The 12,604-nt window shown below is 44.5% G+C and overlaps 1 protein-coding gene across 1 annotated transcript in view; it reads right to left on the bottom strand.

Annotated features, from left to right (window-relative positions):
• Positions 1–3,283, bottom strand: part of BRINP1 (BMP/retinoic acid inducible neural specific 1) — a 90,853-nt gene extending 87,570 nt beyond the window's left edge. The window contains exon 1 of the mRNA XM_085320090.1: positions 2,904–3,283. The gene's annotated coding sequence lies outside the window, so the exon portion shown is untranslated. The remainder of the gene's footprint in view (positions 1–2,903) is intronic.
• Positions 3,284–12,604: the final 9,321 nt, after the last annotated feature.

Raw genomic sequence — 12,604 nt, 5'->3', positions numbered from 1 at the left:
GGGGGCTCTTCCCCCCCACCCTCCACCGCGGGCACATGCGGAGCGCGCCCACCACCCCCCGGCGGGGTTCGGCCTCCCTGCTTTTCCGCCMCGGAGCTGGATACCTCGGGGGGCTTTCCAGGCTCTTTACCATCCTTCCCGATCTTTTGTGATTTGGGGTTTTTTTCCTGCCTTCTTGACGTCTCTGCATTGGCTGTAAACATACCGCAGCCACACAGACCCCTGGACAGAATCGAGAAATTCACATCGATTTCCAGAGGTGGGCAGGGAGACCAGTGCCAATGCGCTGGCCCTCAACTGGAGTCAGTTTCTGCAGCGCTTTCTCAAGCGACATATGCAGAGAAGGCAATGAGATCTTTGCCTGAGCAAAGACAGAAGGATTTGGCTTTGAAATATTTATGTTACRGAGATAACAGTGATTACCGTTTGCTGGCAAACCTACTCTCCATACAGTGTTTAGCACTGGCCTCACACATACTTCCAGGGTGGTAATCAGCGGGGTGAGGAGGGAACATGATTATACCCTCCAGTATTTCTTTGGGRATGCCTTTTTACATATAGCAAGACAATTTGCTGTATGTTCTTCAACTCCAAAGTTTTAACAGGGACCTTGGTCGGCCTTGTTGTGTTCCTGCTCTTGGGGGACTACACAAGCTCTTCACTAGGCCTATGGAAAGAGGGAAGGGAAGGAAGGTCAGAGGAGGATGTTGATTAAATGCATCTTACACCAGTGACATCATCTTCCCAATAATACTATGCCAGGGAGTCCATTTCTGATCGGAGGGGCTTGCAAAGGCACGGGAGAATCCGTGCTCTAGGGATGGGAGAGTTTTGCTCTGAACCTGGGTAAGACTGAAGTGCAGCCTTGCAACGTGTACGTTTTATCCATAGCTGCATACATATTTTTACACATGCACACGCGCACACACCCACATATATTCGTACACAGGAAAAACAACATAACTCTAGCAGAGCACCTCTCATTCTCACAGTCTCCAGCTCTTGATCAGAGACGGAATGGTGGGTGCGGGACTGTTACCTCTCTCTAACAGCAATGGCCCCGTCCTCCTGGCTGCTATTTGTCTGCCTTTTCAGTAGTGAAGTCATTACTGAGTCCTGGGAACATGCAAAGAGCAGTAAAACAAATGTAGATACGCAAAATCTTCTACTATCAAAGTGGAATATTTTCTACTGAGTGGCAAAGGGTTTTGGAGTCAGACAAACCCCAGATCAATGCTTGGAACTAAATACAACGGAGAAGACTGTGCTGAAAGACCAACTCCCTATCAAGAGATCTGTGAAGAACACAGTGTGTTTATATTCATGTGAATGTCTGGATGTTTGATTCACGTAATGAGAATACCAATGCGGTCCTGCACTTACAGTGTGCGTTAGTGTGTAGACCAGGACGGTGTCTGTGTGTGTGCGGGGAACAGTGGGGTTGTATAGGTTGAAAAGGAGCTCACATCCATGTGAGAGAACCGGGACACGATGTGTTTAAGCATAGGCAGGACTGTGCAAGTTTGACAACATATGTGTTTTGTGTGCTTGGCATGTACATGCGTGTGAGGGAGACCGGGACTGCTTGTCTGTGTGCTGAGTGGGAGGGAGAGTGCCTGGGTTTGTCTGTCTATCACTCACTAGTAGATCTGATCAATCTTTTTCCTTATTAAGGAATAAAAATAGAAGTCCTGTCACATTTCTTGCACTCAAGCCTGATCTCCTCTTACTATCTCCTCCTTTCACTAACCCCAAAATACTTCTCTACAACTCTCAGGGAAGCAGCTTAACTGCCATTAACAAATTATTATTATGCACCCAGATGAGCAGCCAGAGTAAAGCAGGAAGGATCCTTCTGTCCTACCTAGTGCAGATGTCAATCACAAGGCTCAGTCCTTACATTAATACTGCCAACAATTTGTCTGCAGCTTGCTTCCTTCCCTCAAAGGAGACTGCATCTAAGAATTGATACCTCCTCCCCTTACCTACTCCCAAGTAAATGCACAGGGGGACCCTCCAAAGCCAAAACACTTGCTCACACCTATGGATTTCCTCTCCTTGGATCATCCATGGGTCTTCAGACCCAGGCAGTGCTGGACCTCAGGAATGATGTAATGGTGTGGAAATGCCCTCTCCCCTCTGTCCCCCTAATCCCCATGGGCTGGGAAAGGTAAAGTTATGCTCAGCACTCAGCCTTGCAAGCAGCATTGTGGGCTGAGCTGGGGGAATGAATCTGCTCAGCTGTAGGATCCAGACCCCTCATTGCAGCCCTCCCATGGCTCTGTGCCAGGGTCTCCCACCCCCCTTTAGAAGTAGAGGCAATCAACCTAGTGTGGGATTTAAGGCGACAGACTTTCCTTTTCCTCTGTGATTTTCTTGTCACTTGCAAAAACAGAGCGGTGGATTAAGTAGAGATGACACCATYTCCTTGGGGACGGTTGTCTCCCCCTTCCCCCCCTCCATGGGATGTATCAATACTCTGGAATACAGATGGAGCCTGGCTATCTCTCATCACCATCTCCACTCCCGTCTTGTTGCCAGCCCAGCAGAGCCGGGGTGCTGAAGCCCTACTGCTGGGCAGCCTCTGAGGGCTGCGTGCTTTCCCCTGGGGAATCAGTCCCCCCAGGCCTCCCAGTGCCGGCGAGCCTCAGACCCAAGCTCAGCACAAACACACACAGCCACTAACTGGGTTACAGGACTTCTGCTACGCAGCCCCCCCCCTTTCCCCTGTAACTCTGCGCTGCTCAGAACAGGGGTGCCAGGGAGTGAGGCGAAGGCGATGGTGTGTGTGGCGGGGGTGGCCGAGGCAGGGCTGGGGGCCGATGTACCCGGGCTGAGCCCGCAGCCCCCCGCAGTGCCGGGGCAGGGGCAGTGCTGCAGCCGCAGCGCAGAGCTCGCCTTACCTGCTGCTAATGTCCCTCTCTGGCGGAGATCTGCTCGCCCGTGGGTTTTATTCGGCTCGGTAGGAACTTGTGGGAGAGCTTCTCTGTCCAGCTTGCATACTGGGTGCTGGGCTGATAATGCAGGCGTGAAAATCCTGGGGCTCTAGCAGTCCTTTTCATGCTCAGACAGAAAATCCCCCTCCTTGATCCAGATAGCGGGCATTAAGGGCAGAGGCAAAAAAAAAAAAAAAAAAAAAAAAAAATCCTTTTCTTTTTCCCTCTTGCTTTCTTTTGCTTTTTCTTTTTTAATTATCTCCCCCCTTCCTTTACTCCTGTGCCCCCCCTCTCCTCTGCTGCTCAGTTCATAGCCATCGGGGGAAGGAGCAGAGGCAGCAGGGAGAATGGAGAGGGGGTTAGAAATAAAAATGAAAAGGGCTCCAGGAGGGAAGAGAGAGGCTGGGCTTGCCACGGGAGGAGGGGCTTGGAGTGGTCTGGAGAGGATGAATGGGGAAGAGGAAAGCAGGGAGGAGACCAATCTTGGCCATTTTATTCTAAGAAGTGTTTTGTACATAATTAGGAAAGGGGGAGGGGCGGGAAGGGAGAAAAAAGAAGGAACTTAAGCTCTGGCCAGACGGAGCTTTGGTCGTGGGAAAGAAGATGAGAAAGGGAAGGTCTGCCTAGACGGGGTGGGGAGGGAAGGGGGGGGGAATTAAACTTATCTGCCCCTCAAATTTGGGGAGGAGGCGGCAGCGAGACTGGTTGCGAATCCAGGCAGCTCTCTGTCAGCCTGACTCGGCACTGGGGGGAGGGGGGGCTGCCCACCCCTCCGACCCCCTGGGGGTGAGGGGGAAGGGGCCGGGACCCCCGCCCCGTCCCGCCGCGCGGGCGCGGTTCAGCACCGCGGACAGCGCCGGGGCCGCCGCGCCGGGGCGGCCTCGCCGCGCCCAGCTCCGCCGGCCGCCCCGAGGCTGCTGCTTTCCTCGGAGCTGCCTCCTCCCCCGGCTGCTGCTCTCTCCGCCAGCTCAGCCCTGCCTCTTTGGGCAGCGTTTGGCAACAGCAGCCTGTTGGGAAGGGAGCTGGGTCGTGCTTGAAATAGATTGGAAAGCGAGAGAGCCGAGCAGCGTTTGGAGGCGTGAGCTGCGGTCCTGGGGCCTGCTGGCTCATCTGCTTCGAGGATGCCAGAGTAGGGGAAGAAGTGGTGTGGAGGAAGGGGGCCTCCTCCTCCCCAGCTTGTCTCTGGCTCAGAGTAGCAGAATGTGGCCTTGCAATTGCCTAAGTGCTTCAGAAAATGTAAGGAAGATCACAGAGGAACAAGTTAGASATAGGGGTTTCTCAAGGACATTGCCCATCCAGACAAATTTTAGTACCTCAGCAAAGACAAACCAGCGCAGGAAAAACATTTAAAAATTCTGACCTTTGTATGAATTCTCTAGCCAGTGACCCCTTAGAAAGGTCACTAGCTGTTCTCTGTTGCCAAAAAGCAAAATAAACAGCCACCTTACACAAAGTATATGGAGCAAGAAGGGCAAGGATGGAGGCCCTCCTTCTACCCACCTCCTCTGGCTTACAAGGACAATCTGTTCTCTCCTTCTTTCACTCCACTCCCTGTGGCTACAGAATATTGTCTTAAGCTAAATCTTCAGCAAATCTTTCCTAAGCAGAATTAGAAACTGTTTGGTTAAACTCCAGGCTGTTCTGATAGGGCTGAAGCTTAGCTTATCTCAGTTACAGAGTACCTAAAAGATCCCAAGTTTTGCTTTTTTTCCAAGTGACTATTCAGCTGCAAAACACATTTGCTGGTAAAACATCCCTGATTCTGTCATGTTGGCTCATATAAAAGGCTGAAATGATTTTCACAGATCTCCCTGCTACAAGGCCACAGCAGAACGACTTACTCCAGGGCAAAAAAAAGCCTCTGGGATCAGGTCTTATATTGACTGTATATATGCAAAGCACTTGTTTAAACAAATAAAGAGTATCTACAGTTATCACTATAGTGTTCTTTCATTGTTGCTCTTGGCATTTACAGAAATGGAGGGGGGAATCCTTCTGTCTTACATGAAGTTGTTTTAAATCAAAGCAAAGGTCCCACAGACTACAGCTGTAGTCATTTGGGATTTACTGATTCAACTAATGCAATAATACTAGATGTCTTTCTGCTCTGCATCTGGAAAAGCTACCAGGTGATTGGTCTAGCAGGATCTAGGACAAGACAACCTGATATTTCATATTCCTGTGAAGGAAGAGTGGAAGAAAACTTAGGTGAGCAGACACTTTTCAGGCACCCAGAAGTCTCAAAGGGCCTAGAGAACAATTCAATTATTCTTTACAAAATACCACCTTCTTCCAGAAAGTCAGAGTCAACAAACTCTTGGCACCAATATCCTGTCTGGAATGAGAATCGCTCTCAATACTATAAAGATTATTAGAGGCAAATGTAGAACAAAGTGAAGAGAGAAGTTTTTCCCATCATTTTCCCTGTCCCAAAATATTGCCTCTTCCACCTCCAGCTCATACACACACTACTGCTACCTTTTTCTGAAAAGCTTTTACTGTGTCTATATCAAAAGGGGATTATTTGGTGCATTGAGTATTCAACATGTTCTCTTCCAGCATTGTTGTGTTCAATGAGCTTTGCTCATCTGAATGGACACTCACTGCATAGTCCACTGGTTTAATTTGCTGCTTTGGAAACCTAAGCAGGTTACAGCATATTTAGCTATGTGTCTGTTCTTATGTGTCAAAGATAAGGTTTCTGGATGCCATTTTTGAAAACAAAATTATTTCACTCCAGTAGCTTTCTCTTTTCAGTGGTCTCTTCTTTTTAGTCTTGGATATTTCAACTTACCTTCTCTCTGCAGTGAACAAGGTCTGAATCCTCACCTCAAATCAGCAAAGCTCCATTGAACAAGAATTTTTTTATTTCTTCTTCCAGTCAGGCCCCCAAGTTGCTAACATTTCCAATCCTCTCTTTTTTTCTTTTCCATCAGTTGTCTTAAGAACAATGCCTAGCTGTTTTATTTTTTAACTATAGTATTCTTTTCATGAAGAAAATAGAAAGTAGTTAGTCAAGGGAAGATGTGAAGGAGGATTAGAATTCACTATACATATGACATATAAAGACTGTCTCACTTCCAAGCACTGGGGGGAGGGGGAAGGAGGGKACAGAAAAAAAGCAGCAGTGGTCATCACAGGAAGGATGTAAAAATAATAATCTGGACTCCCTGTTATAATCTTATGGAGATACTAGAGTGTCTTTCTCTCTGTTGAGAGATCCAGAAAGCAGGGAAAAGAACCCATGTTGTTCACTGAACAAGCTGCCACAAAAAATGATCAGATGGGTTTCCAGCGTATTCTCCAAGTGGCATTTCACAGTGTCAAAAGAGCTGTCTGTGCCCACAAGACTTTATGAATACTCCATTTCTATTTGTGATTCTGCAGCAAAAACTCACTTTAGAGTCYCATGGGCTCTTGAATATAATCAGACACTACTCTGAGTTCTTCTTCTGGTATCATGAAACCTTTCCTTTCCACATATCCTCTTCTGTTGCCCTTCTTAAGGATGCAGAATGTATTCTTGTCAAGGTTTTACAGACTTCATTGTCTATTATAGGCTAAAAATGGATTAAACTTGATTTGYGAGCATTGTATTGATATTCTGGTGCTGTCCCAGTCTCTTATGAAATGTATTTCCTCTTTCTCCTCTGCAAACAATACCACAATAAGTAATGATCTTGTTTAGACCATGTTTTGTGCTGGTAGCATAGATAGCTACCTCCTAAAGGCCARTCATATTAATTTGTTGTTGGTATACCTTAAAATGTGGGTAGGAGTCTCACTGTTTGCAAAGCAGGATGGGTGATATGCAGGATGGCTTTGTAGCCAAATAAGTACAAGGTATTTTTGATGAGTGGTAGGAAGAAGTCTGAGAATGGGCTCACATGAGAATGGGTTAAGAGGCAAGGAGCTGGTAGAGACTGTTCCCAACATCCTCAACAAAGAATTAGAGGTTCCAGTCAAGGTGTGAGCAGGAGGGGAAGGTTGGAATCCCCTACCAAGATAAGCAGAAATGTTGATAATTCCCAGGAGACTGGGAAGATACTACTGGGTTTTCTGGTAGGAGTTTCTAATAGTTGATTCTTCTGCATTAGACTGAATTCATCCTCAGTGCAGCCCTCGAAGCCTGAAAGACTCTGAACTCACTGAACTATCCAAATAGATACCGTCCTATCTTTGCACTGTTCCTACATTAACACATCCGCTTTTTGGGATGGATTCCTTTCCAGCATCAAACTAGCAACAAAAGAAATGCCACGACTTCAAAATCAAACTTCAGCTGTCCWAGGCATTCACCTTTCAGAATTCTTGTTCTGAATTCACCTTGTTCTGAGCACTGTGAGTCTCTGGGGTTTGCAGAATGAGGTTTTAAATCTCCTGAGATCCAGCTTTCTGATGAGCTTTTTAGTATTTTTGCTATTGGTCTTGGCTAGAAAGTAGGAAGTGTGTGAAAAAGAAATAGCAGTGGTTTATCTGTCATTGAAGTTTAAAAAAAGTCAYAGACTACTACAAGGTCAGTTCTAGGAAAGTGTGGTGGACAGAAAGAACAGCGAGAACTGATGGTTTTCCAGCTCAAAATCCACACTGATAGGAAGGTTCACCAATGTAAAAATAATGGTTTGATCCACTGGACAAAGACAATGGCAACTCTAGAGACTGAATTGTCTCATTGTTTTAGACATTTACCCAAGGATAGGAAGGGTTTCTCTCTCCATTGACTCCAAATGGAACCTGGATGAGCAGTTTAGGCTGAACTCCCARATTTTAGAGGGATGAAGCTAGCAGAGATTAATTCTATCCTCTAGAGCTTGCTGAGGTACACAGAAGAGCAAGTAAATGAACCCATAGCTGCTAATTTTCCCATCTTAGTCACAAATCCATCCTCTTTATTGGTCTTTCATATTCACTGTTGTTACTATTGTTTGATATCAAGTACAAGTCATCAGTATTCATCACCTACATCTTAGTTTCTTTCTGAACTCGGACTAAGCCTGTTAAAAGGGAACTACTTGTAACTCCCAACCCATCATAAAGTGTGCATTGTGCAGAAGGCTTCAAGCCTCACTGCCTCTATCTGTAACCACTCAGCACTTCAGACCACTCAAAAAAGTGTTGGTAGATTAAACCTGTGTGCAGTCAAATGTAGGGACTAGAATGTTCAATTGAGCTTTTCCCTTATTCTTCACTCTAACATATCTATATTCTAGCATCTGTTTCACATCTCCCAGAGCCCAAAAATGTCCATCACAAAGGACATGGCAAAKCAAGAGGCACTGATATCTCCTGGTATTTATGAAACAGGCCTGAGAAAGAGTTCTCTTAGCTTAATTAGCAGGGGTTGCTGGAGCAAGTGGACAAGCCTTTCTAAGCTGGTTCTGTACCAGATCAGTTAGAATTAGAGGATCAGTGTTCTTTTCTGATTTGCCCAAGAGAAGCTGTTGCATGTCTAGCAAGCTAGTGTACAATCAGATGTTAGGCAAGCAAATTCCATTGTAGTATAGGTGGTACCATCCACAACATAAGATCAGCTATAACTCACACCCACATCTGATTGCATGATTGTTACACTGATGTTGGTACGCTGTTTCTATAGGGAGATTTTTTCTTTTCTGATTTTGGAATGAGTAGCACAAAACTGTTTCATCTTTGCTTTCTCACCTCTAGTTTATAAACAAAGATCAAGCCTCCTGCCTGTCTCCCACATAACAAAAGGGGTAAATYGCGTTTTCCAGAGCCTCAAGATCTAAATCACCTGGGCTCGTAGTCCAGCACCTCCCAACAGATTCATGYAACCAAGTTGTACTTTTTCATAGGCAGCAATCTGCGTCCGAATGAGCTATCATCATTATGTTCTGACAAACCAATGTACCTGGCAAGTRTTGAATATAGGAAGAGGAATGGAAAATCTCTTTTTCCACCCCCTACCCCAGRTGTCATTTATTATTTATTTAGGAGAAAATTTGAATTTGAATCACTAAGGAGTGACATGTTTCAGAGCACATTGCTACTCTGAGATAACTGCACTTTGCCTCAGGTATGCAGTGAGTCATGAGGTTGATAGCTGGTGCATACCAGTAMCGTGAGAAGTGGGGTTATTCTTACCATATCATAACTACATGACCTGGGCAGTGCTATTCCTCACATACAGTAGGGATTTTCCATGTTGTTAAGAAAAAAAATGACACRACTGATTTTCAGGAACTGTATTGAAAGGTATATGCCAAAGTGCTTTACAAAAACCTCTGCATAAACACAATCTCCTGGGTTGTTCTAGTTAATGGTCAGAGCAAGAGAGGATGAACCRAATTATTTAAGACACTGTTTCAGGTTTTGATACTGACTTACTGTATGACCTACACAGGGTCATTTTAGATCATTACTGTTGTATGTAATCACATCGCGAAACTTCTGCCATTAAGTCCTCRAGTACCATCTCAACGTTGGAATGGCTTCCTGCCTCCCATCAGTCCACATAAAGACCATAGTGAAGTTCAAAAACCTCTCTGTCCTCCAACCTGCACATCATCTGAACATGTGAATTCATTAGGATTTTTCCTCATGCTTGCTCCAGAACTGGAAGTAAGTGTTCCCTGAATCCCCAAAGCAATTTTTAGAGAATAAGGAGAAGAGATAGGTCAAGCAGCCTGAGAAGTCATATGAATGTCTTCACTCTTTTCATTCATACTGAACCTGCACCAGTTGTTGGCTTCAGGCTCTACTGACCTTGGGGATCTTGTACCAAGCTGTGTGTGAATCTCTCTCTAGGCTGAAAGAAACAGAAACTCTTCCTAGTCCACAGCTCAGGATAAGTTTCTCAGCCCTACCTGAATCAAGAAGAGTCCATACTCTTGTTCTCACATGCTCARTTTCCAAGAAAAGGAAACACAGTCAAGTAAGCCAGGAATGAGCACTGATGTACTCTGTCYGKGTGCCTAGGACCGAGACCTTGGTGRGTAGGGTGAAGCACAGCTSCCAGACAGTTAAGACGTGGGTCTTATGTCAGGGTTTCCTAGTCAGCATGCTTAAAAGCRTGTATAAAAACTCTACCTTGTTTATTTTATTTGGAAGCTTCCTAAAGCAAAGATCATTACTTACTCTGTGTACGTACCTTTCCCCGAGCAATYCCTTACTCCACTGCTACCTCTCTGTGGTAATGATAGTATTACTAAGAATGAACTTTGCCTACATACTTCTTCCCRTCCTGCTACCCAGACATGCGTAGGTACCAGCATGGTACCACCTTCCATACCAAACACTTCATTCACTGTGTTTCTTTAGTAATGGGGGCCACATTAGGCAGAAATTCTGTCTAGAAGATTTTGCATGTCCTTGTTTCCTGTCTTCTCCCCTCTTAGAATCCATTCGTCCAAGGTAAGCTTCTGAGCTAGCCCAGATCTCTCTGCTAAAGCACCRTCATCCCCAATATCCACATGCTATTATAGTAGATTCACATTTTGGGTTCAATCTTTRGAAATGACACTGCTTTTCAGTTGCCAGCAATGAATTCTGCACATAGACATTCAAGGCAACTTAAAGAGTTGTGGCTGTCAAGTGTTTCTTTATGTAGTGTTCAATTCTTGTTTTCAAGCTTTTCTTTTCCTCGTGTCACCTTCTCCAGAAATAARCATTTCTTTCTCTGATAATTTTAGATCACTTCCCCTCAGATACTCAGCATTTAACTTTTACCACATTTCTTGAGGAAAATTGCCCAGTTCACCTGTGGAGGGAGTGTTCTRTTGCATAAAAAGTGCTGGATGGACTTGATACCTGGGTTCTATTTTTGGCTCTGCATCTGCATGGCCACATAACCTCAGGAGGATCACTTCACTTTGTGTTGCTTCTGCTTCCATCTATGCAATACAAGTAACGACACATCAGTCTAATACTCTTTTCTTGTCGGGGTTACCATTGTCACCTAGAAGCTAGACTAGAGCTGATTACAGGTATCCACAATGCTTTTTGTCTATGTAACAGAACAAAGGCATGTTGGTAGTACATATTAATCTATTTACGCTATCTTTACGTATCTAGCATTGAGAATGGTAGTGCTGAGAGCATCCTGGCCTGCAGTTGTATCTCTACTGCTGCTGTTACCCATGCTAGCAAGACTAAACTGTCACAGGAATGCTAACTCATACTCTCATATCGTTATTTGGCTTTTTAGAACTTCCTGAGGAGAGATATGGTACTTGCTTCAAAGAGCTCACAATTGCAACAAGCAAAACCAAAGGAGGTTCTAGTCATCCTGTTGTTGATGACAGGGAAGTACAGGGAATACGTGTTTTACACAAAAACAGAGGCAAAACGGAGGGCAAACCTGCATACTCTCAGTTAAATGTCTTTAATCACCAAATCATCCATCCTTACRTATGTGCTGACAAAAGCCACTATATAAGGGCAAAGTAATTATTTTTATTTTCTTTCTTTCCTTGCTGCTTCASCAATAGTTGATCAATATTGCCATTAAAGCTCTGAGAATAGGTTCAGCTGGTTAATCTTCACCTTGACTACAATGTAGAAAGAAAAGAAAACAAAAATCCTTCAATCATGTAGTTCCTTATAGCCATCACCAGTCCCTTTATTTGGGAAAAGAGGTGCATCCATGGATGCCTCTTTCACAAATGACAAGCCTGTTTTTTCAACAGGCATTTAGAGTCTAGAAGATATTTCTCACCAGTGACAATCTGTAGGTAGGTCAGATTAAGAGGATGAACAGACTGAGGTATCCTTTAAATAGCTGGCTTATTGTATACGTGKTGTATTCCTTTAACAGGCTTATGCTATCATTAAGTCTTCTAAGGAAGAAGAGAGCCATTGTGCCAGTATAACACTGACCTAATTAGCTTTGCTGAGGATTTATTTAACAGGTTTATTCTAACAAGTTTATTCTTTAAACGTCTGATAACTGATTTGTTATAACTCTTTTTAATGAGTCTCTGTCTTCCTCTATTGGGATTAATTCTTTCTTGCTGCTGCTCAGTAAGGTTTTGCATCTATATAGAAGGCTGACTGTAGTGTGTTTAGGCTTCGATAAGCTTTATTCTTATAGTRGATACTCGTTTCAGTGTACTGAAGTAGGTGGATGTACCTATATTCATGTGAATAGCAATGTGTGGAAAAAGGAACCTTTTTGTATGACATTTCAGTACAGTACCTTTCATCTCAATGAGGCCTAAGCAGTCTTATAAACTATCACATTGAAATCCTGCTTGCTAAAAAGAAAAACTCCTGTCGATTTCAAGGGGGTTTGCAATACAAACCCACAGGCAAAACTCCCAAGTGGTGCACTCCCCAAGGAAGTGGCAAGAGGTGGGGGGAGAATAACATGAACAGGATAATCCCAAGCACAGTAAAATCCTCTGTGTGTGTGTGTGTACATACACACACATACCTCCAGTACCCTGAGGTTCCCTTGGATAAGAGAGGGAGATGCTTGCTAAGGCACAGAGTTGTTTGACCCTGAAGGTGAAGGTGAGATAGATTCAATTCCTCTGACAGGGTAAAATATTGTATTACAGCCTCCTTTCCTGAGATAGAGTAACATATGTCAGAATGTGCATGCACGCAGACTTAACTACTTTGTACAGCCTGAAATGCCTTCTTTCTGGAGATRCTTCACAAACATGAATTTAGCTTCACTCCATGCTAATGAGATACTTTCTACC

Source organism: Rhea americana, unplaced genomic scaffold, assembly GCF_003343005.1.
Source record: "Rhea americana isolate MKP2758 unplaced genomic scaffold, rheAme1 scaffold_61, whole genome shotgun sequence".
Taxonomy (NCBI): Eukaryota; Metazoa; Chordata; class Aves; order Rheiformes; family Rheidae; genus Rhea; species Rhea americana.
The sequence above is the reverse complement of the archived record's forward strand: the minus strand, read 5'-3'. Positions and strand labels throughout refer to the sequence as shown.